The sequence below is a fragment of the Phyllobates terribilis genome, unplaced genomic scaffold (genome assembly GCF_046119375.1).
Source record: "Phyllobates terribilis strain yellow unplaced genomic scaffold, ASM4611937v1 Scaffold_108__1_contigs__length_5656254, whole genome shotgun sequence".
Classification (NCBI taxonomy): Eukaryota; Metazoa; Chordata; class Amphibia; order Anura; family Dendrobatidae; genus Phyllobates; species Phyllobates terribilis.
In genome coordinates, this window is record NW_027362868.1 from 1 (window position 1) to 23,029 (window position 23,029).

The 23,029-nt window shown below is 45.1% G+C and overlaps 17 non-coding genes across 17 annotated transcripts; all 17 read left to right on the top strand.

Annotated features, from left to right (window-relative positions):
• The first annotated feature begins 988 nt into the window (after nt 1-988).
• LOC141201341 (U2 spliceosomal RNA) lies at nt 989-1,179 on the top strand. Its single transcript, XR_012272903.1, has one exon. It is a non-coding gene; the product is annotated as a U2 spliceosomal RNA (small nuclear RNA).
• A 1,120-nt stretch (nt 1,180-2,299) lies between these two features.
• On the top strand, nt 2,300-2,490 carry LOC141201352 (U2 spliceosomal RNA). Its single transcript, XR_012272914.1, has one exon. It is a non-coding gene; the product is annotated as a U2 spliceosomal RNA (small nuclear RNA).
• A 1,120-nt stretch (nt 2,491-3,610) lies between these two features.
• LOC141200469 (U2 spliceosomal RNA) lies at nt 3,611-3,801 on the top strand. Its single transcript, XR_012272189.1, has one exon. It is a non-coding gene; the product is annotated as a U2 spliceosomal RNA (small nuclear RNA).
• Nucleotides 3,802-4,922: 1,121 nt separating this feature from the next.
• Nucleotides 4,923-5,113, top strand: LOC141201364 (U2 spliceosomal RNA). The gene has a single exon (XR_012272925.1). It is a non-coding gene; the product is annotated as a U2 spliceosomal RNA (small nuclear RNA).
• A 1,123-nt stretch (nt 5,114-6,236) lies between these two features.
• LOC141200532 (U2 spliceosomal RNA) lies at nt 6,237-6,427 on the top strand. The gene has a single exon (XR_012272250.1). It is a non-coding gene; the product is annotated as a U2 spliceosomal RNA (small nuclear RNA).
• A 1,122-nt stretch (nt 6,428-7,549) lies between these two features.
• On the top strand, nt 7,550-7,740 carry LOC141198875 (U2 spliceosomal RNA). Its single transcript, XR_012270644.1, has one exon. It is a non-coding gene; the product is annotated as a U2 spliceosomal RNA (small nuclear RNA).
• Nucleotides 7,741-8,860: 1,120 nt separating this feature from the next.
• On the top strand, nt 8,861-9,051 carry LOC141198887 (U2 spliceosomal RNA). The gene has a single exon (XR_012270655.1). It is a non-coding gene; the product is annotated as a U2 spliceosomal RNA (small nuclear RNA).
• A 1,122-nt stretch (nt 9,052-10,173) lies between these two features.
• LOC141198899 (U2 spliceosomal RNA) lies at nt 10,174-10,364 on the top strand. The gene has a single exon (XR_012270666.1). It is a non-coding gene; the product is annotated as a U2 spliceosomal RNA (small nuclear RNA).
• A 1,121-nt stretch (nt 10,365-11,485) lies between these two features.
• On the top strand, nt 11,486-11,676 carry LOC141198911 (U2 spliceosomal RNA). Its single transcript, XR_012270677.1, has one exon. It is a non-coding gene; the product is annotated as a U2 spliceosomal RNA (small nuclear RNA).
• Nucleotides 11,677-12,799: 1,123 nt separating this feature from the next.
• On the top strand, nt 12,800-12,990 carry LOC141200406 (U2 spliceosomal RNA). Its single transcript, XR_012272128.1, has one exon. It is a non-coding gene; the product is annotated as a U2 spliceosomal RNA (small nuclear RNA).
• Nucleotides 12,991-14,111: 1,121 nt separating this feature from the next.
• On the top strand, nt 14,112-14,302 carry LOC141198922 (U2 spliceosomal RNA). The gene has a single exon (XR_012270688.1). It is a non-coding gene; the product is annotated as a U2 spliceosomal RNA (small nuclear RNA).
• A 1,119-nt stretch (nt 14,303-15,421) lies between these two features.
• On the top strand, nt 15,422-15,612 carry LOC141198935 (U2 spliceosomal RNA). Its single transcript, XR_012270700.1, has one exon. It is a non-coding gene; the product is annotated as a U2 spliceosomal RNA (small nuclear RNA).
• Nucleotides 15,613-16,733: 1,121 nt separating this feature from the next.
• LOC141200731 (U2 spliceosomal RNA) lies at nt 16,734-16,924 on the top strand. Its single transcript, XR_012272443.1, has one exon. It is a non-coding gene; the product is annotated as a U2 spliceosomal RNA (small nuclear RNA).
• Nucleotides 16,925-18,048: 1,124 nt separating this feature from the next.
• On the top strand, nt 18,049-18,239 carry LOC141198947 (U2 spliceosomal RNA). The gene has a single exon (XR_012270711.1). It is a non-coding gene; the product is annotated as a U2 spliceosomal RNA (small nuclear RNA).
• Nucleotides 18,240-19,359: 1,120 nt separating this feature from the next.
• On the top strand, nt 19,360-19,550 carry LOC141198958 (U2 spliceosomal RNA). Its single transcript, XR_012270722.1, has one exon. It is a non-coding gene; the product is annotated as a U2 spliceosomal RNA (small nuclear RNA).
• A 1,120-nt stretch (nt 19,551-20,670) lies between these two features.
• On the top strand, nt 20,671-20,861 carry LOC141198969 (U2 spliceosomal RNA). The gene has a single exon (XR_012270735.1). It is a non-coding gene; the product is annotated as a U2 spliceosomal RNA (small nuclear RNA).
• A 1,125-nt stretch (nt 20,862-21,986) lies between these two features.
• LOC141198981 (U2 spliceosomal RNA) lies at nt 21,987-22,177 on the top strand. Its single transcript, XR_012270746.1, has one exon. It is a non-coding gene; the product is annotated as a U2 spliceosomal RNA (small nuclear RNA).
• The last annotated feature ends 852 nt before the right edge of the window (nt 22,178-23,029 follow it).

A 23,029-nucleotide genomic window follows, 5' to 3' on the forward strand; every position in this document is an offset into this window, starting at 1 on the left:
AGAAGCCAGATGACAAGCTCATTTTGGTTCAACTTCAGCAACTGTGCATTGCATTGCCATGTAATGTAATGTAATGCAATGCTATCTATCTAGCTCTCCCTCTATACTTCCTTTTGGATAAACAGACATATTAGGCAAGCATTTTGGAGCTTTCACCTAAATAACTACAGGTGGTGAGATAAGCTGCACAATATAATTGACCTTTCAGTATATTGTTGCACACACACCATCTATTTAGCAAATGCCCTTGTTATCAACAGCAGCCTTTTAAACTCACCTGAGCTAACAGGTATGTGAGCTGGTTACTCTGCTGCGCTTAAAATTTCTTTTTTGGTTTGCTACAATGCCTTTTCTGAAACGTTGTCTCCCTCTGCTGGAACACTGACTTCTTTCATTTAATGCCTGCAGACTATAAAAGAGAAACCAACCCAAAAAGTTTGGTTGATTAGTCTGTGGAATTCTTTTAAACTGTTGCTTATGGCGGTCTCTGTGAGCTTCTCAGTGACATTCAGCCATCCAGGTATCCCGCCTGCAGTAGACGGAATGTGGCAATGGAACGCTGGCTGCGCGTGTCATAATAGGCTCTGAGCCTTTATATACCTGCGCACAGCAGCAGCCACCTTCAGTCTGCTGCTGGACAGCCAGCAGCAGCAGCAGCAGGAGAGGTAATTAATCAGCAACCCTCCTGCTAAGGGTAGACAGCTGCTCGTTCCACCCCCCCCCCCCCGCCTTAATTGGTTCTCCTCCCTTCCAACGGTGTTGAGGCGGGTGGGAACAGCCGGGGGTTGAGGGTACTGTGCTAAAAGAGGTGGAGTTATGCAGATCTAAAACGCGTGGATTGCAGCAGCAGCAAGCCGAAAAGTGCAGGCATGTGAGGGATCTAGAGGTTGACAGCATGTCTTCTTAACGGGAGTCCAGGTGGCCATCTCCACAAATGGACTTTTTTAGAATCCTTGGGTGGCACCGTAGTCGGAAACCAATTCTGGTTATCGCTTCTCGGCCTTTTGGCTAAGATCAAGTGTAGTATCTGTTCTTATCAGTTTAATATCTGATACGTCCCCTATCTGGGGACCATATATTAAATGGATTTTTAGAACAGGGAGATGGAAAAAGAGCTTGCTCTGTCCACTCCACGCATTGACCTGGTATTGCAGTATCTCCAGGACCGGTGCACCCCTTCTTTAATGCAGTTTCTAAAATCAGAAAGAATTGAATTCAATGCTTTTTGTTCATTTTGCTTGTTTGTCGGATTTTGGGATGGACTCTTTGGCTTTGCTTTTCTTCTCCTCATTGGATTTTTCATGTTAAAAGTTGCAGAAGCCAGATGACAAGCTCATTTTGGTTCAACTTCAGCAACTGTGCATTGCATTGCCATGTAATGTAATGTAATGCAATGCTATCTATCTAGCTCTCCCTCTATACTTCCTTTTGGATAAACAGACATATTAGGCAAGCATTTTGGAGCTTTCACCTAAATAACTACAGGTGGTGAGATAAGCTGCACAATATAATTGACCTTTCAGTATATTGTTGCACACACACCATCTATTTAGCAAATGCCCTTGTTATCAACAGCAGCCTTTTAAACTCACCTGAGCTAACAGGTATGTGAGCTGGTTACTCTGCTGCGCTTAAAATTTCTTTTTTGGTTTGCTACAATGCCTTTTCTGAAACGTTGTCTCCCTCTGCTGGAACACTGACTTCTTTCATTTAATGCCTGCAGACTATAAAAGAGAAACCAACCCAAAAAGTTTGGTTGATTAGTCTGTGGCATTCTTTTAAACTGTTGCTTATGGCGGTCTCTGTGAGCTTCTCAGTGACATTCAGCCATCCAGGTATCCCGCCTGCAGTAGACGGAATGTGGCAATGGAACGCTGGCTGCGCGTGTCATAATAGGCTCTGAGCCTTTATATACCTGCGCACAGCAGCAGCCACCTTCAGTCTGCTGCTGGACAGCCAGCAGCAGCAGCAGCAGGAGAGGTAATTAATCAGCAACCCTCCTGCTAAGGGTAGACAGCTGCTCGTTCCACCCCCCCCCCGCCTTAATTGGTTCTCCTCCCTTCCAACGGTGTTGAGGCGGGTGGGAACAGCCGGGGGTTGAGGGTACTGTGCTAAAAGAGGTGGAGTTATGCAGATCTAAAACGCATGGATTGCAGCAGCAGCAAGCCGAAAAGTGCAGGCATGTGAGGGATCTAGAGGTTGACAGCATGTCTTCTTAACGGGAGTCCAGGTGGCCATCTCCACAAATGGACTTTTCAGAATCCTTGGGTGGCACCGTAGTCGGAAACCAATTCTGGTTATCGCTTCTCGGCCTTTTGGCTAAGATCAAGTGTAGTATCTGTTCTTATCAGTTTAATATCTGATACGTCCCCTATCTGGGGACCATATATTAAATGGATTTTTAGAACAGGGAGATGGAAAAAGAGCTTGCTCTGTCCACTCCACGCATTGACCTGGTATTGCAGTATCTCCAGGACCGGTGCACCCCTTCTTTAATGCAGTTTCTAAAATCAGAAAGAATTGAATTCAATGCTTTTTGTTCATTTTGCTTGTTTGTCGGATTTTGGGATGGACTCTTTGGCTTTGCTTTTCTTCTCCTCATTGGATTTTTCATGTTAAAAGTTGCAGAAGCCAGATGACAAGCTCATTTTGGTTCAACTTCAGCAACTGTGCATTGCATTGCCATGTAATGTAATGTAATGCAATGCTATCTATCTAGCTCTCCCTCTATACTTCCTTTTGGATAAACAGACATATTAGGCAAGCATTTTGGAGCTTTCACCTAAATAACTACAGGTGGTGAGATAAGCTGCACAATATAATTGACCTTTCAGTATATTGTTGCACACACACCATCTATTTAGCAAATGCCCTTGTTATCAACAGCAGCCTTTTAAACTCACCTGAGCTAACAGGTATGTGAGCTGGTTACTCTGCTGCGCTTAAAATTTCTTTTTTGGTTTGCTACAATGCCTTTTCTGAAACGTTGTCTCCCTCTGCTGGAACACTGACTTCTTTCATTTAATGCCTGCAGACTATAAAAGAGAAACCAACCCAAAAAGTTTGGTTGATTAGTCTGTGGCATTCTTTTAAACTGTTGCTTATGGCGGTCTCTGTGAGCTTCTCAGTGACATTCAGCCATCCAGGTATCCCGCCTGCAGTAGACGGAATGTGGCAATGGAACGCTGGCTGCGCGTGTCATAATAGGCTCTGAGCCTTTATATACCTGCGCACAGCAGCAGCCACCTTCAGTCTGCTGCTGGACAGCCAGCAGCAGCAGCAGCAGGAGAGGTAATTAATCAGCAACCCTCCTGCTAAGGGTAGACAGCTGCTCGTTCCACCCCCCCCCCGCCTTAATTGGTTCTCCTCCCTTCCAACGGTGTTGAGGCGGGTGGGAACAGCCGGGGGTTGAGGGTACTGTGCTAAAAGAGGTGGAGTTATGCAGATCTAAAACGCGTGGATTGCAGCAGCAGCAAGCCGAAAAGTGCAGGCATGTGAGGGATCTAGAGGTTGACAGCATGTCTTCTTAACGGGAGTCCAGGTGGCCATCTCCACAAATGGACTTTTCAGAATCCTTGGGTGGCACCGTAGTCGGAAACCAATTCTGGTTATCGCTTCTCGGCCTTTTGGCTAAGATCAAGTGTAGTATCTGTTCTTATCAGTTTAATATCTGATACATCCCCTATCTGGGGACCATATATTAAATGGATTTTTAGAACAGGGAGATGGAAAAAGAGCTTGCTCTGTCCACTCCACGCATTGACCTGGTATTGCAGTATCTCCAGGACCGGTGCACCCCTTCTTTAATGCAGTTTCTAAAATCAGAAAGAATTGAATTCAATGCTTTTTGTTCATTTTGCTTGTTTGTCGGATTTTGGGATGGACTCTTTGGCTTTGCTTTTCTTCTCCTCATTGGATTTTTCATGTTAAAAGTTGCAGAAGCCAGATGACAAGCTCATTTTGGTTCAACTTCAGCAACTGTGCATTGCATTGCCATGTAATGTAATGTAATGCAATGCTATCTATCTAGCTCTCCCTCTATACTTCCTTTTGGATAAACAGACATATTAGGCAAGCATTTTGGAGCTTTCACCTAAATAACTACAGGTGGTGAGATAAGCTGCACAATATAATTGACCTTTCAGTATATTGTTGCACACACACCATCTATTTAGCAAATGCCCTTGTTATCAACAGCAGCCTTTTAAACTCACCTGAGCTAACAGGTATGTGAGCTGGTTACTCTGCTGCGCTTAAAATTTCTTTTTTGGTTTGCTACAATGCCTTTTCTGAAACGTTGTCTCCCTCTGCTGGAACACTGACTTCTTTCATTTAATGCCTGCAGACAATAAAAGAGAAACCAACCCAAAAAGTTTGGTTGATTAGTCTGTGGCATTCTTTTAAACTGTTGCTTATGGCGGTCTCTGTGAGCTTCTCAGTGACATTCAGCCATCCAGGTATCCCGCCTGCAGTAGACGGAATGTGGCAATGGAACGCTGGCTGCGCGTGTCATAATAGGCTCTGAGCCTTTATATACCTGCGCACAGCAGCAGCCACCTTCAGTCTGCTGCTGGACAGCCAGCAGCAGCAGCAGCAGGAGAGGTAATTAATCAGCAACCCTCCTGCTAAGGGTAGACAGCTTCTCGTTCCACCACCCCCCCCGCCTTAATTGGTTCTCCTCCCTTCCAACGGTGTTGAGGCGGGTGGGAACAGCCGGGGGTTGAGGGTACTGTGCTAAAAGAGGTGGAGTTATGCAGATCTAAAACGCGTGGATTGCAGCAGCAGCAAGCCGAAAAGTGCAGGCATGTGAGGGATCTAGAGGTTGACAGCATGTCTTCTTAACGGGAGTCCAGGTGGCCATCTCCACAAATGGACTTTTCAGAATCCTTGGGTGGCACCGTAGTCGGAAACCAATTCTGGTTATCGCTTCTCGGCCTTTTGGCTAAGATCAAGTGTAGTATCTGTTCTTATCAGTTTAATATCTGATACGTCCCCTATCTGGGGACCATATATTAAATGGATTTTTAGAACAGGGAGATGGAAAAAGAGCTTGCTCTGTCCACTCCACGCATTGACCTGGTATTGCAGTATCTCCAGGACCGGTGCACCCCTTCTTTAATGCAGTTTCTAAAATCAGAAAGAATTGAATTCAATGCTTTTTGTTCATTTTGCTTGTTTGTCGGATTTTGGGATGGACTCTTTGGCTTTGCTTTTCTTCTCCTCATTGGATTTTTCATGTTAAAAGTTGCAGAAGCCAGATGACAAGCTCATTTTGGTTCAACTTCAGCAACTGTGCATTGCATTGCCATGTAATGTAATGTAATGCAATGCTATCTATCTAGCTCTCCCTCTATACTTCCTTTTGGATAAACAGACATATTAGGCAAGCATTTTGGAGCTTTCACCTAAATAACTACAGGTGGTGAGATAAGCTGCACAATATAATTGACCTTTCAGTATATTGTTGCACACACACCATCTATTTAGCAAATGCCCTTGTTATCAACAGCAGCCTTTTAAACTCACCTGAGCTAACAGGTATGTGAGCTGGTTACTCTGCTGCGCTTAAAATTTCTTTTTTGGTCTGCTACAATGCCTTTTCTGAAACGTTGTCTCCCTCTGCTGGAACACTGACTTCTTTCATTTAATGCCTGCAGACTATAAAAGAGAAACCAACCCAAAAAGTTTGGTTGATTAGTCTGTGGCATTCTTTTAAACTGTTGCTTATGGCGGTCTCTGTGAGCTTCTCAGTGACATTCAGCCATCCAGGTATCCCGCCTGCAGTAGACGGAATGTGGCAATGGAACGCTGGCTGCGCGTGTCATAATAGGCTCTGAGCCTTTATATACCTGCGCACAGCAGCAGCCACCTTCAGTCTGCTGCTGGACAGCCAGCAGCAGCAGCAGCAGGAGAGGTAATTAATCAGCAACCCTCCTGCTAAGGGTAGACAGCTGCTCGTTCCACCCCCCCCCCCCCGCCTTAATTGGTTCTCCTCCCTTCCAACGGTGTTGAGGCGGGTGGGAACAGCCGGGGGTTGAGGGTACTGTGCTAAAAGAGGTGGAGTTATGCAGATCTAAAACGCGTGGATTGCAGCAGCAGCAAGCCGAAAAGTGCAGGCATGTGAGGGATCTAGAGGTTGACAGCATGTCTTCTTAACGGGAGTCCAGGTGGCCATCTCCACAAATGGACTTTTCAGAATCCTTGGGTGGCACCGTAGTCGGAAACCAATTCTGGTTATCGCTTCTCGGCCTTTTGGCTAAGATCAAGTGTAGTATCTGTTCTTATCAGTTTAATATCTGATACGTCCCCTATCTGGGGACCATATATTAAATGGATTTTTAGAACAGGGAGATGGAAAAAGAGCTTGCTCTGTCCACTCCACGCATTGACCTGGTATTGCAGTATCTCCAGGACAGGTGCACCCCTTCTTTAATGCAGTTTCTAAAATCAGAAAGAATTGAATTCAATGCTTTTTGTTCATTTTGCTTGTTTGTCGGATTTTGGGATGGACTCTTTGGCTTTGCTTTTCTTCTCCTCATTGGATTTTTCATGTTAAAAGTTGCAGAAGCCAGATGACAAGCTCATTTTGGTTCAACTTCAGCAACTGTGCATTGCATTGCCATGTAATGTAAAGTAATGCAATGCTATCTATCTAGCTCTCCCTCTATACTTCCTTTTGGATAAACAGACATATTAGGCAAGCATTTTGGAGCTTTCACCTAAATAACTACAGGTGGTGAGATAAGCTGCACAATATAATTGACCTTTCAGTATATTGTTGCACACACACCATCTATTTAGCAAATGCCCTTGTTATCAACAGCAGCCTTTTAAACTCACCTGAGCTAACAGGTATGTGAGCCGGTTACTCTGCTGCGCTTAAAATTTCTTTTTTGGTTTGCTACAATGCCTTTTCTGAAACGTTGTCTCCCTCTGCTGGAACACTGACTTCTTTCATTTAATGCCTGCAGACTATAAAAGAGAAACCAACCCAAAAAGTTTGGTTGATTAGTCTGTGGCATTCTTTTAAACTGTTGCTTATGGCGGTCTCTGTGAGCTTCTCAGTGACATTCAGCCATCCAGGTATCCCGCCTGCAGTAGACGGAATGTGGCAATGGAACGCTGGCTGCGCGTGTCATAATAGGCTCTGAGCCTTTATATACCTGCGCACAGCAGCAGCCACCTTCAGTCTGCTGCTGGACAGCCAGCAGCAGCAGCAGCAGGAGAGGTAATTAATCAGCAACCCTCCTGCTAAGGGTAGACAGCTGCTCGTTCCACCCCCCCCCCCCGCCTTAATTGGTTCTCCTCCCTTCCAACGGTGTTGAGGCGGGTGGGAACAGCCGGGGGTTGAGGGTACTGTGCTAAAAGAGGTGGAGTTATGCAGATCTAAAACGCGTGGATTGCAGCAGCAGCAAGCCGAAAAGTGCAGGCATGTGAGGGATCTAGAGGTTGACAGCATGTCTTCTTAACGGGAGTCCAGGTGGCCATCTCCACAAATGGACTTTTCAGAATCCTTGGGTGGCACCGTAGTCGGAAACCAATTCTGGTTATCGCTTCTCGGCCTTTTGGCTAAGATCAAGTGTAGTATCTGTTCTTATCAGTTTAATATCTGATACGTCCCCTATCTGGGGACCATATATTAAATGGATTTTTAGAACAGGGAGATGGAAAAAGAGCTTGCTCTGTCCACTCCACGCATTGACCTGGTATTGCAGTATCTCCAGGACCGGTGCACCCCTTCTTTAATGCAGTTTCTAAAATCAGAAAGAATTGAATTCAATGCTTTTTGTTCATTTTGCTTGTTTGTCGGATTTTGGGATGGACTCTTTGGCTTTGCTTTTCTTCTCCTCATTGGATTTTTCATGTTAAAAGTTGCAGAAGCCAGATGACAAGCTCATTTTGGTTCAACTTCAGCAACTGTGCATTGCATTGCCATGTAATGTAATGTAATGCAATGCTATCTATCTAGCTCTCCCTCTATACTTCCTTTTGGATAAACAGACATATTAGGCAAGCATTTTGGAGCTTTCACCTAAATAACTACAGGTGGTGAGATAAGCTGCACAATATAATTGACCTTTCAGTATATTGTTGCACACACACCATCTATTTAGCAAATGCCCTTGTTATCAACAGCAGCCTTTTAAACTCACCTGAGCTAACAGGTATGTGAGCTGGTTACTCTGCTGCGCTTAAAATTTCTTTTTTGGTTTGCTACAATGCCTTTTCTGAAACGTTGTCTCCCTCTGCTGGAACACTGACTTCTTTCATTTAATGCCTGCAGACTATAAAAGAGAAACCAACCCAAAAAGTTTGGTTGATTAGTCTGTGGCATTCTTTTAAACTGTTGCTTATGGCGGTCTCTGTGAGCTTCTCAGTGACATTCAGCCATCCAGGTATCCCGCCTGCAGTAGACGGAATGTGGCAATGGAACGCTGGCTGCGCGTGTCATAATAGGCTCTGAGCCTTTATATACCTGCGCACAGCAGCAGCCACCTTCAGTCTGCTGCTGGACAGCCAGCAGCAGCAGCAGCAGGAGAGGTAATTAATCAGCAACCCTCCTGCTAAGGGTAGACAGCTGCTCGTTCCACCCCCCCCCCGCCTTAATTGGTTCTCCTCCCTTCCAACGGTGTTGAGGCGGGTGGGAACAGCCGGGGGTTGAGGGTACTGTGCTAAAAGAGGTGGAGTTATGCAGATCTAAAACGCGTGGATTGCAGCAGCAGCAAGCCGAAAAGTGCAGGCATGTGAGGGATCTAGAGGTTGACAGCATGTCTTCTTAACGGGAGTCCAGGTGGCCATCTCCACAAATGGACTTTTCAGAATCCTTGGGTGGCACCGTAGTCGGAAACCAATTCTGGTTATCGCTTCTCGGCCTTTTGGCTAAGATCAAGTGTAGTATCTGTTCTTATCAGTTTAATATCTGATACGTCCCCTATCTGGGGACCATATATTAAATGGATTTTTAGAACAGGGAGATGGAAAAAGAGCTTGCTCTGTCCACTCCACGCATTGACCTGGTATTGCAGTATCTCCAGGACCGGTGCACCCCTTCTTTAATGCAGTTTCTAAAATCAGAAAGAATTGAATTCAATGCTTTTTGTTCATTTTGCTTGTTTGTCGGATTTTGGGATGGACTCTTTGGCTTTGCTTTTCTTCTCCTCATTGGATTTTTCATGTTAAAAGTTGCAGAAGCCAGATGACAAGCTCATTTTGGTTCAACTTCAGCAACTGTGCATTGCATTGCCATGTAATGTAATGTAATGCAATGCTATCTATCTAGCTCTCCCTCTATACTTCCTTTTGGATAAACAGACATATTAGGCAAGCATTTTGGAGCTTTCACCTAAATAACTACAGGTGGTGAGATAAGCTGCACAATATAATTGACCTTTCAGTATATTGTTGCACACACACCATCTATTTAGCAAATGCCCTTGTTATCAACAGCAGCCTTTTAAACTCACCTGAGCTAACAGGTATGTGAGCCGGTTACTCTGCTGCGCTTAAAATTTCTTTTTTGGTTTGCTACAATGCCTTTTCTGAAACGTTGTCTCCCTCTGCTGGAACACTGACTTCTTTCATTTAATGCCTGCAGACTATAAAAGAGAAACCAACCCAAAAAGTTTGGTTGATTAGTCTGTGGCATTCTTTTAAACTGTTGCTTATGGCGGTCTCTGTGAGCTTCTCAGTGACATTCAGCCATCCAGGTATCCCGCCTGCAGTAGACGGAATGTGGCAATGGAACGCTGGCTGCGCGTGTCATAATAGGCTCTGAGCCTTTATATACCTGCGCACAGCAGCAGCCACCTTCAGTCTGCTGCTGGACAGCCAGCAGCAGCAGCAGCAGGAGAGGTAATTAATCAGCAACCCTCCTGCTAAGGGTAGACAGCTGCTCGTTCCACCCCCCCCCCCCGCCTTAATTGGTTCTCCTCCCTTCCAACGGTGTTGAGGCGGGTGGGAACAGCCGGGGGTTGAGGGTACTGTGCTAAAAGAGGTGGAGTTATGCAGATCTAAAACGCGTGGATTGCAGCAGCAGCAAGCCGAAAAGTGCAGGCATGTGAGGGATCTAGAGGTTGACAGCATGTCTTCTTAACGGGAGTCCAGGTGGCCATCTCCACAAATGGACTTTTCAGAATCCTTGGGTGGCACCGTAGTCGGAAACCAATTCTGGTTATCGCTTCTCGGCCTTTTGGCTAAGATCAAGTGTAGTATCTGTTCTTATCAGTTTAATATCTGATACGTCCCCTATCTGGGGACCATATATTAAATGGATTTTTAGAACAGGGAGATGGAAAAAGAGCTTGCTCTGTCCACTCCACGCATTGACCTGGTATTGCAGTATCTCCAGGACCGGTGCACCCCTTCTTTAATGCAGTTTCTAAAATCAGAAAGAATTGAATTCAATGCTTTTTGTTCATTTTGCTTGTTTGTCGGATTTTGGGATGGACTCTTTGGCTTTGCTTTTCTTCTCCTCATTGGATTTTTCATGTTAAAAGTTGCAGAAGCCAGATGACAAGCTCATTTTGGTTCAACTTCAGCAACTGTGCATTGCATTGCCATGTAATGTAATGTAATGCAATGCTATCTATCTAGCTCTCCCTCTATACTTCCTTTTGGATAAACAGACATATTAGGCAAGCATTTTGGAGCTTTCACCTAAATAACTACAGGTGGTGAGATAAGCTGCACAATATAATTGACCTTTCAGTATATTGTTGCACACACACCATCTATTTAGCAAATGCCCTTGTTATCAACAGCAGCCTTTTAAACTCACCTGAGCTAACAGGTATGTGAGCTGGTTACTCTGCTGCGCTTAAAATTTCTTTTTTGGTTTGCTACAATGCCTTTTCTGAAACGTTGTCTCCCTCTGCTGGAACACTGACTTCTTTCATTTAATGCCTGCAGACTATAAAAGAGAAACCAACCCAAAAAGTTTGGTTGATTAGTCTGTGGCATTCTTTTAAACTGTTGCTTATGGCGGTCTCTGTGAGCTTCTCAGTGACATTCAGCCATCCAGGTATCCCGCCTGCAGTAGACGGAATGTGGCAATGGAACGCTGGCTGCGCGTGTCATAATAGGCTCTGAGCCTTTATATACCTGCGCACAGCAGCAGCCACCTTCAGTCTGCTGCTGGACAGCCAGCAGCAGCAGCAGCAGGAGAGGTAATTAATCAGCAACCCTCCTGCTAAGGGTAGACAGCTGCTCGTTCCACCCCCCCCCCCGCCTTAATTGGTTCTCCTCCCTTCCAACGGTGTTGAGGCGGGTGGGAACAGCCGGGGGTTGAGGGTACTGTGCTAAAAGAGGTGGAGTTATGCAGATCTAAAACGCGTGGATTGCAGCAGCAGCAAGCCGAAAAGTGCAGGCATGTGAGGGATCTAGAGGTTGACAGCATGTCTTCTTAACGGGAGTCCAGGTGGCCATCTCCACAAATGGACTTTTCAGAATCCTTGGGTGGCACCGTAGTCGGAAACCAATTCTGGTTATCGCTTCTCGGCCTTTTGGCTAAGATCAAGTGTAGTATCTGTTCTTATCAGTTTAATATCTGATACGTCCCCTATCTGGGGACCATATATTAAATGGATTTTTAGAACAGGGAGATGGAAAAAGAGCTTGCTCTGTCCACTCCACGCATTGACCTGGTATTGCAGTATCTCCAGGACCGGTGCACCCCTTCTTTAATGCAGTTTCTAAAATCAGAAAGAATTGAATTCAATGCTTTTTGTTCATTTTGCTTGTTTGTCGGATTTTGGGATGGACTCTTTGGCTTTGCTTTTCTTCTCCTCATTGGATTTTTCATGTTAAAAGTTGCAGAAGCCAGATGACAAGCTCATTTTGGTTCAACTTCAGCAACTGTGCATTGCATTGCCATGTAATGTAATGTAATGCAATGCTATCTATCTAGCTCTCCCTCTATACTTCCTTTTGGATAAACAGACATATTAGGCAAGCATTTTGGAGCTTTCACCTAAATAACTACAGGTGGTGAGATAAGCTGCACAATATAATTGACCTTTCAGTATATTGTTGCACACACACCATCTATTTAGCAAATGCCCTTGTTATCAACAGCAGCCTTTTAAACTCACCTGAGCTAACAGGTATGTGAGCTGGTTACTCTGCTGCACTTAAAATTTCTTTTTTGGTTTGCTACAATGCCTTTTCTGAAACGTTGTCTCCCTCTGCTGGAACACTGACTTCTTTCATTTAATGCCTGCAGACTATAAAAGAGAAACCAACCCAAAAAGTTTGGTTGATTAGTCTGTGGCATTCTTTTAAACTGTTGCTTATGGCGGTCTCTGTGAGCTTCTCAGTGACATTCAGCCATCCAGGTATCCCGCCTGCAGTAGACGGAATGTGGCAATGGAACGCTGGCTGCGCGTGTCATAATAGGCTCTGAGCCTTTATATACCTGCGCACAGCAGCAGCCACCTTCAGTCTGCTGCTGGACAGCCAGCAGCAGCAGCAGCAGGAGAGGTAATTAATCAGCAACCCTCCTGCTAAGGGTAGACAGCTGCTCGTTCCACCCCCCACCCCCGCCTTAATTGGTTCTCCTCCCTTCCAACGGTGTTGAGGCGGGTGGGGAACAGCCGGGGGGTTGAGGGTACTGTGCTAAAAGAGGTGGAGTTATGCAGATCTAAAACGCGTGGATTGCAGCAGCAGCAAGCCGAAAAGTGCAGGCATGTGAGGGATCTAGAGGTTGACAGCATGTCTTCTTAACGGGAGTCCAGGTGGCCATCTCCACAAATGGACTTTCAGAATTCTTGGGTGGCACCGTAGTCGGAAACCAATTCTGGTTATCGCTTCTCGGCCTTTTGGCTAAGATCAAGTGTAGTATCTGTTCTTATCAGTTTAATATCTGATACGTCCCCTATCTGGGGACCATATATTAAATGGATTTTTAGAACAGGGAGATGGAAAAAGAGCTTGCTCTGTCCACTCCACGCATTGACCTGGCATTGCAGTATCTCCAGGACCGGTGCACCCCTTCTTTAATGCAGTTTCTAAAATCAGAAAGAATTGAATTCAATGCTTTTTGTTCATTTTGCTTGTTTGTCGGATTTTGGGATGGACTCTTTGGCTTTGCTTTTCTTCTCCTCATTGGATTTTTCATGTTAAAAGTTGCAGAAGCCAGATGACAAGCTCATTTTGGTTCAACTTCAGCAACTGTGCATTGCATTGCCATGTAATGTAATGTAATGCAATGCTATCTATCTAGCTCTCCCTCTATACTTCCTTTTGGATAAACAGACATATTAGGCAAGCATTTTGGAGCTTTCACCTAAATAACTACAGGTGGTGAGATAAGCTGCACAATATAATTGACCTTTCAGTATATTGTTGCACACACACCATCTATTTAGCAAATGCCCTTGTTATCAACAGCAGCCTTTTAAACTCACCTGAGCTAACAGGTATGTGAGCTGGTTACTCTGCTGCGCTTAAAATTTCTTTTTTGGTTTGCTACAATGCCTTTTCTGAAACGTTGTCTCCCTCTGCTGGAACACTGACTTCTTTCATTTAATGCCTGCAGACTATAAAAGAGAAACCAACCCCAAAAAGTTTGGTTGATTAGTCTGTGGCATTCTTTTAAACTGTTGCTTATGGCGGTCTCTGTGAGCTTCTCAGTGACATTCAGCCATCCAGGTATCCCGCCTGCAGTAGACGGAATGTGGCAATGGAACGCTGGCTGCGCGTGTCATAATAGGCTCTGAGCCTTTATATACCTGCGCACAGCAGCAGCCACCTTCAGTCGGCTGCTGGACAGCCAGCAGCAGCAGCAGCAGGAGAGGTAATTAATCAGCAACCCTCCTGCTAAGGGTAGACAGCTGCTCGTTCCACCCCCCCCCCGCCTTAATTGGTTCTCCTCCCTTCCAACGGTGTTGAGGCGGGTGGGAACAGCCGGAGGTTGAGGGTACTGTGCTAAAAGAGGTGGAGTTATGCAGATCTAAAACGCGTGGATTGCAGCAGCAGCAAGCCGAAAAGTGCAGGCATGTGAGGGATCTAGAGGTTGACAGCATGTCTTCTTAACGGGAGTCCAGGTGGCCATCTCCACAAATGGACTTTTCAGAATCCTTGGGTGGCACCGTAGTCGGAAACCAATTCTGGTTATCGCTTCTCGGCCTTTTGGCTAAGATCAAGTGTAGTATCTGTTCTTATCAGTTTAATATCTGATACGTCCCCTATCTGGGGACCATATATTAAATGGATTTTTAGAACAGGGAGATGGAAAAAGAGCTTGCTCTGTCCACTCCACGCATTGACCTGGTATTGCAGTATCTCCAGGACCGGTGCACCCCTTCTTTAATGCAGTTTCTAAAATCAGAAAGAATTGAATTCAATGCTTTTTGTTCATTTTGCTTGTTTGTCGGATTTTGGGATGGACTCTTTGGCTTTGCTTTTCTTCTGCTCATTGGATTTTTCATGTTAAAAGTTGCAGAAGCCAGATGACAAGCTCATTTTGGTTCAACTTCAGCAACTGTGCATTGCATTGCCATGTAATGTAATGTAATGCAATGCTATCTATCTAGCTCTCCCTCTATACTTCCTTTTGGATAAACAGACATATTAGGCAAGCATTTTGGAGCTTTCACCTAAATAACTACAGGTGGTGAGATAAGCTGCACAATATAATTGACCTTTCAGTATATTGTTGCACACACACCATCTATTTAGCAAATGCCCTTGTTATCAACAGCAGCCTTTTAAACTCACCTGAGCTAACAGGTATGTGAGCTGGTTACTCTGCTGCGCTTAAAATTTCTTTTTTGGTTTGCTACAATGCCTTTTCTGAAACGTTGTCTCCCTCTGCTGGAACACTGACTTCTTTCATTTAATGCCTGCAGACTATAAAAGAGAAACCAACCCAAAAAGTTTGGTTGATTAGTCTGTGGCATTCTTTTAAACTGTTGCTTATGGCGGTCTCTGTGAGCTTCTCAGTGACATTCCAGCCATCCAGGTATCCCGCCTGCAGTAGACGGAATGTGGCAATGGAACGCTGGCTGCGCGTGTCATAATAGGCTCTGAGCCTTTATATACCTGCGCACAGCAGCAGCCACCTTCAGTCTGCTGCTGGACAGCCAGCAGCAGCAGCAGGAGAGGTAATTAATCAGCAACCCTCCTGCTAAGGGTAGACAGCTGCTCGTTCCACCCCCCCCCCCGCCTTAATTGGTTCTCCTCCCTTCCAACGGTGTTGAGGCGGGTGGGAACAGCCGGGGGTTGAGGGTACTGTGCTAAAAGAGGTGGAGTTATGCAGATCTAAAACGCGTGGATTGCAGCAGCAGCAAGCCGAAAAGTGCAGGCATGTGAGGGATCTAGAGGTTGACAGCATGTCTTCTTAACGGGAGTCCAGGTGGCCATCTCCACAAATGGACTTTTCAGAATCCTTGGGTGGCACCGTAGTCGGAAACCAATTCTGGTTATCGCTTCTCGGCCTTTTGGCTAAGATCAAGTGTAGTATCTGTTCTTATCAGTTTAATATCTGATACGTCCCCTATCTGGGGACCATATATTAAATGGATTTTTAGAACAGGGAGATGGAAAAAGAGCTTGCTCTGTCCACTCCACGCATTGACCTGGTATTGCAGTATCTCCAGGACCGGTGCACCCCTTCTTTAATGCAGTTTCTAAAATCAGAAAGAATTGAATTCAATGCTTTTTGTTCATTTTGCTTGTTTGTCGGATTTTGGGATGGACTCTTTGGCTTTGCTTTTCTTCTCCTCATTGGATTTTTCATGTTAAAAGTTGCAGAAGCCAGATGACAAGCTCATTTTGGTTCAACTTCAGCAACTGTGCATTGCATTGCCATGTAATGTAATGTAATGCAATGCTATCTATCTAGCTCTCCCTCTATACTTCCTTTTGGATAAACAGACATATTAGGCAAGCATTTTGGAGCTTTCACCTAAATAACTACAGGTGGTGAGATAAGCTGCACAATATAATTGACCTTTCAGTATATTGTTGCACACACACCATCTATTTAGCAAATGCCCTTGTTATCAACAGCAGCCTTTTAAACTCACCTGAGCTAACAGGTATGTGAGCTGGTTACTCTGCTGCGCTTAAAATTTCTTTTTGGTTTGCTACAATGCCTTTTCTGAAATGTTGTCTCCCTCTGCTGGAACACTGACTTCTTTCATTTAATGCCTGCAGACTATAAAAGAGAAACCAACCCAAAAAGTTTGGTTGATTAGTCTGTGGCATTCTTTTAAACTGTTGCTTATGGCGGTCTCTGTGAGCTTCTCAGTGACATTCAGCCATCCAGGTATCCCGCCTGCAGTAGACGGAATGTGGCAATGGAACGCTGGCTGCGCGTGTCATAATAGGCTCTGAGCCTTTATATACCTGCGCACAGCAGCAGCCACCTTCAGTCTGCTGCTGGACAGCCAGCAGCAGCAGCAGCAGGAGAGGTAATTAATCAGCAACCCTCCTGCTAAGGGTAGACAGCTGCTCGTTCCACCCCCCCCCCCCGCCTTAATTGGTTCTCCTCCCTTCCAACGGTGTTGAGGCGGGTGGGAACAGCCGGGGGTTGAGGGTACTGTGCTAAAAGAGGTGGAGTTATGCAGATCTAAAACGCGTGGATTGCAGCAGCAGCAAGCCGAAAAGTGCAGGCATGTGAGGGATCTAGAGGTTGACAGCATGTCTTCTTAACGGGAGTCCAGGTGGCCATCTCCACAAATGGACTTTTCAGAATCCTTGGGTGGCACCGTAGTCGGAAACCAATTCTGGTTATCGCTTCTCGGCCTTTTGGCTAAGTTCAAGTGTAGTATCTGTTCTTATCAGTTTAATATCTGATACGTCCCCTATCTGGGGACCATATATTAAATGGATTTTTAGAACAGGGAGATGGAAAAAGAGCTTGCTCTGTCCACTCCACGCATTGACCTGGTATTGCAGTATCTCCAGGACCGGTGCACCCCTTCTTTAATGCAGTTTCTAAAATCAGAAAGAATTGAATTCAATGCTTTTTGTTCATTTTGCTTGTTTGTCGGATTTTGGGATGGACTCTTTGGCTTTGCTTTTCTTCTCCTCATTGGATTTTTCATGTTAAAAGTTGCAGAAGCCAGATGACAAGCTCATTTTGGTTCAACTTCAGCAACTGTGCATTGCATTGCCATGTAATGTAATGTAATGCAATGCTATCTATCTAGCTCTCCCTCTATACTTCCTTTTGGATAAACAGACATATTAGGCAAGCATTTTGGAGCTTTCACCTAAATAACTACAGGTGGTGAGATAAGCTGCACAATATAATTGACCTTTCAGTATATTGTTGCACACACACCATCTATTTAGCAAATGCCCTTGTTATCAACAGCAGCCTTTTAAACTCACCTGAGCTAACAGGTATGTGAGCTGGTTACTCTGCTGCACTTAAAATTTCTTTTTTGGTTTGCTACAATGCCTTTTCTGAAACGTTGTCTCCCTCTGCTGGAACACTGACTTCTTTCATTTAATGCCTGCAGACTATAAAAGAGAAACCAACCCAAAAAGTTTGGTTGATTAGTCTGTGGCATTCTTTTAAACTGTTGCTTATGGCGGTCTCTGTGAGCTTCTCAGTGACATTCAGCCATCCAGGTATCCCGCCTGCAGTAGACGGAATGTGGCAATGGAACGCTGGCTGCGCGTGTCATAATAGGCTCTGAGCCTTTATATACCTGCGCACAGCAGCAACCACCTTCAGTCTGCTGCTGGACAGCCAGCAGCAGCAGCAGCAGGAGAGGTAATTAATCAGCAACCCTCCTGCTAAGGGTAGACAGCTGCTCGTTCCACCCCCCCCCCCCCCGCCTTAATTGGTTCTCCTCCCTTCCAACGGTGTTGAGGCGGGTGGGAACAGCCGGGGGTTGAGGGTACTGTGCTAAAAGAGGTGGAGTTATGCAGATCTAAAACGCGTGGATTGCAGCAGCAGCAAGCCGAAAAGTGCAGGCATGTGAGGGATCTAGAGGTTGACAGCATGTCTTCTTAACGGGAGTCCAGGTGGCCATCTCCACAAATGGACTTTTCAGAATCCTTGGGTGGCACCGTAGTCGGAAACCAATTCTGGTTATCGCTTCTCGGCCTTTTGGCTAAGATCAAGTGTAGTATCTGTTCTTATCAGTTTAATATCTGATACGTCCCCTATCTGGGGACCATATATTAAATGGATTTTTAGAACAGGGAGATGGAAAAAGAGCTTGCTCTGTCCACTCCACGCATTGACCTGGTATTGCAGTATCTCCAGGACCGGTGCACCCCTTCTTTAATGCAGTTTCTAAAATCAGAAAGAATTGAATTCAATGCTTTTTGTTCATTTTGCTTGTTTGTCGGATTTTGGGATGGACTCTTTGGCTTTGCTTTTCTTCTCCTCATTGGATTTTTCATGTTAAAAGTTGCAGAAGCCAGATGACAAGCTCATTTTGGTTCAACTTCAGCAACTGTGCATTGCATTGCCATGTAATGTAATGTAATGCAATGCTATCTATCTAGCTCTCCCTCTATACTTCCTTTTGGATAAACAGACATATTAGGCAAGCATTTTGGAGCTTTCACCTAAATAACTACAGGTGGTGAGATAAGCTGCACAATATAATTGACCTTTCAGTATATTGTTGCACACACACCATCTATTTAGCAAATGCCCTTGTTATCAACAGCAGCCTTTTAAACTCACCTGAGCTAACAGGTATGTGAGCTGGTTACTCTGCTGCGCTTAAAATTTCTTTTTTGGTTTGCTACAATGCCTTTTCTGAAACGTTGTCTCCCTCTGCTGGAACACTGACTTCTTTCATTTAAAGCCTGCAGACTATAAAAGAGAAACCAACCCAAAAAGTTTGGTTGATTAGTCTATGGCATTCTTTTAAACTGTTGCTTATGGCGGTCTCTGTGAGCTTCTCAGTGACATTCAGCCATCCAGGTATCCCGCCTGCAGTAGACGGAATGTGGCAATGGAACGCTGGCTGCGCGTGTCATAATAGGCTCTGAGCCTTTATATACCTGCGCACAGCAGCAGCCACCTTCAGTCTGCTGCTGGACAGCCAGCAGCAGCAGCAGCAGGAGAGGTAATTAATCAGCAACCCTCCTGCTAAGGGTAGACAGCTGCTCGTTCCACCCCCCCCCCGCCTTAATTGGTTCTCCTCCCTTCCAACGGTGTTGAGGCGGGTGGGAACAGCCGGGGGTTGAGGGTACTGTGCTAAAAGAGGTGGAGTTATGCAGATCTAAAACGCGTGGATTGCAGCAGCAGCAAGCCGAAAAGTGCAGGCATGTGAGGGATCTAGAGGTTGACAGCATGTCTTCTTAACGGGAGTCCAGGTGGCCATCTCCACAAATGGACTTTTCAGAATCCTTGGGTGGCACCGTAGTCGGAAACCAATTCTGGTTATCGCTTCTCGGCCTTTTGGCTAAGATCAAGTGTAGTATCTGTTCTTATCAGTTTAATATCTGATACGTCCCCTATCTGGGGACCATATATTAAATGGATTTTTAGAACAGGGAGATGGAAAAAGAGCTTGCTCTGTCCACTCCACGCATTGACCTGGTATTGCAGTATCTCCAGGACCGGTGCACCCCTTCTTTAATGCAGTTTCTAAAATCAGAAAGAATTGAATTCAATGCTTTTTGTTCATTTTGCTTGTTTGTCGGATTTTGGGATGGACTCTTTGGCTTTGCTTTTCTTCTCCTCATTGGATTTTTCATGTTAAAAGTTGCAGAAGCCAGATGACAAGCTCATTTTGGTTCAACTTCAGCAACTGTGCATTGCATTGCCATGTAATGTAATGTAATGCAATGCTATCTATCTAGCTCTCCCTCTATACTTCCTTTTGGATAAACAGACATATTAGGCAAGCATTTTGGAGCTTTCACCTAAATAACTACAGGTGGTGAGATAAGCTGCACAATATAATTGACCTTTCAGTATATTGTTGCACACACACCATCTATTTAGCAAATGCCCTTGTTATCAACAGCAGCCTTTTAAACTCACCTGAGCTAACAGGTATGTGAGCTGGTTACTCTGCTGCGCTTAAAATTTCTTTTTTGGTTTGCTACAATGCCTTTTCTGAAACGTTGTCTCCCTCTGCTGGAACACTGACTTCTTTCATTTAATGCCTGCAGACTATAAAAGAGAAACCAACCCAAAAAGTTTGGTTGATTAGTCTATGGCATTCTTTTAAACTGTTGCTTATGGCGGTCTCTGTGAGCTTCTCAGTGACATTCAGCCATCCAGGTATCCCGCCTGCAGTAGACGGAATGTGGCAATGGAACGCTGGCTGCGCGTGTCATAATAGGCTCTGAGCCTTTATATACCTGCGCACAGCAGCAGCCACCTTCAGTCTGCTGCTGGACAGCCAGCAGCAGCAGCAGCAGGAGAGGTAATTAATCAGCAACCCTCCTGCTAAGGGTAGACAGCTGCTCGTTCCACCCCCCCCCCGCCTTAATTGGTTCTCCTCCCTTCCAACGGTGTTGAGGCGGGTGGGAACAGCCGGGGGTTGAGGGTACTGTGCTAAAAGAGGTGGAGTTATGCAGATCTAAAACGCGTGGATTGCAGCAGCAGCAAGCCGAAAAGTGCAGGCATGTGAGGGATCTAGAGGTTGACAGCATGTCTTCTTAACGGGAGTCCAGGTGGCCATCTCCACAAATGGACTTTTCAGAATCCTTGGGTGGCACCGTAGTCGGAAACCAATTCTGGTTATCGCTTCTCGGCCTTTTGGCTAAGATCAAGTGTAGTATCTGTTCTTATCAGTTTAATATCTGATACGTCCCCTATCTGGGGACCATATATTAAATGGATTTTTAGAACAGGGAGATGGAAAAAGAGCTTGCTCTGTCCACTCCACGCATTGACCTGGTATTGCAGTATCTCCAGGACCGGTGCACCCCTTCTTTAATGCAGTTTCTAAAATCAGAAAGAATTGAATTCAATGCTTTTTGTTCATTTTGCTTGTTTGTCGGATTTTGGGATGGACTCTTTGGCTTTGCTTTTCTTCTCCTCATTGGATTTTTCATGTTAAAAGTTGCAGAAGCCAGATGACAAGCTCATTTTGGTTCAACTTCAGCAACTGTGCATTGCATTGCCATGTAATGTAATGTAATGCAATGCTATCTATCTAGCTCTCCCTCTATACTTCCTTTTGGATAAACAGACATATTAGGCAAGCATTTTGGAGCTTTCACCTAAATAACTACAGGTGGTGAGATAAGCTGCACAATATAATTGATCTTTCAGTATATTGTTGCACACACACCATCTATTTAGCAAATGCCCTTGTTATCAACAGCAGCCTTTTAAACTCACCTGAGCTAACAGGTATGTGAGCTGGTTACTCTGCTGCGCTTAAAATTTCTTTTTTGGTTTGCTACAATGCCTTTTCTGAAACGTTGTCTCCCTCTGCTGGAACACTGACTTCTTTCATTTAATGCCTGCAGACTATAAAAGAGAAACCAACCCAAAAAGTTTGGTTGATTAGTCTGTGGCATTCTTTTAAACTGTTGCTTATGGCGGTCTCTGTGAGCTTCTCAGTGACATTCAGCCATCCAGGTATCCCGCCTGCAGTAGACGGAATGTGGCAATGGAACGCTGGCTGCGCGTGTCATAATAGGCTCTGAGCCTTTATATACCTGCGCACAGCAGCAGCCACCTTCAGTCTGCTGCTGGACAGCCAGCAGCAGCAGCAGCAGGAGAGGTAATTAATCAGCAACCCTCCTGCTAAGGGTAGACAGCTGCTCGTTCCACCCCCCCCCCCCCCCGCCTTAATTGGTTCTCCTCCCTTCCAACGGTGTTGAGGCGGGTGGGAACAGCCGGGGGTTGAGGGTACTGTGCTAAAAGAGGTGGAGTTATGCAGATCTAAAACGCGTGGATTGCAGCAGCAGCAAGCCGAAAAGTGCAGGCATGTGAGGGATCTAGAGGTTGACAGCATGTCTTCTTAACGGGAGTCCAGGTGGCCATCTCCACAAATGGACTTTTCAGAATCCTTGGGTGGCACCGTAGTCGGAAACCAATTCTGGTTATCGCTTCTCGGCCTTTTGGCTAAGATCAAGTGTAGTATCTGTTCTTATCAGTTTAATATCTGATACGTCCCCTATCTGGGGACCATATATTAAATGGATTTTTAGAACAGGGAGATGGAAAAAGAGCTTGCTCTGTCCACTCCACGCATTGACCTGGTATTGCAGTATCTCCAGGACCGGTGCACCCCTTCTTTAATGCAGTTTCTAAAATCAGAAAGAATTGAATTCAATGCTTTTTGTTCATTTTGCTTGTTTGTCGGATTTTGGGATGGACTCTTTGGCTTTGCTTTTCTTCTCCTCATTGGATTTTTCATGTTAAAAGTTGCAGAAGCCAGATGACAAGCTCATTTTGGTTCAACTTCAGCAACTGTGCATTGCATTGCCATGTAATGTAATGTAATGCAATGCTATCTATCTAGCTCTCCCTCTATACTTCCTTTTGGATAAACAGACATATTAGGCAAGCATTTTGGAGCTTTCACCTAAATAACTACAGGTGGTGAGATAAGCTGCACAATATAATTGACCTTTCAGTATATTGTTGCACACACACCATCTATTTAGCAAATGCCCTTGTTATCAACAGCAGCCTTTTAAACTCACCTGAGCTAACAGGTATGTGAGCTGGTTACTCTGCTGCGCTTAAAATTTCTTTTTTGGTTTGCTACAATGCCTTTTCTGAAACGTTGTCTCCCTCTGCTGGAACACTGACTTCTTTCATTTAATGCCTGCAGACTATAAAAGAGAAACCAACCCAAAAAGTTTGGTTGATTAGTCTATGGCATTCTTTTAAACTGTTGCTTATGGCGGTCTCTGTGAGCTTCTCAGTGACATTCAGCCATCCAGGTATCCCGCCTGCAGTAGACGGAATGTGGCAATGGAACGCTGGCTGCGCGTGTCATAATAGGCTCTGAGCCTTTATATACCTGCGCACAGCAGCAGCCACCTTCAGTCTGCTGCTGGACAGCCAGCAGCAGCAGCAGCAGGAGACGTAATTAATCAGCAACCCTCCTGCTAAGGGTAGACAGCTGCTCGTTCCACC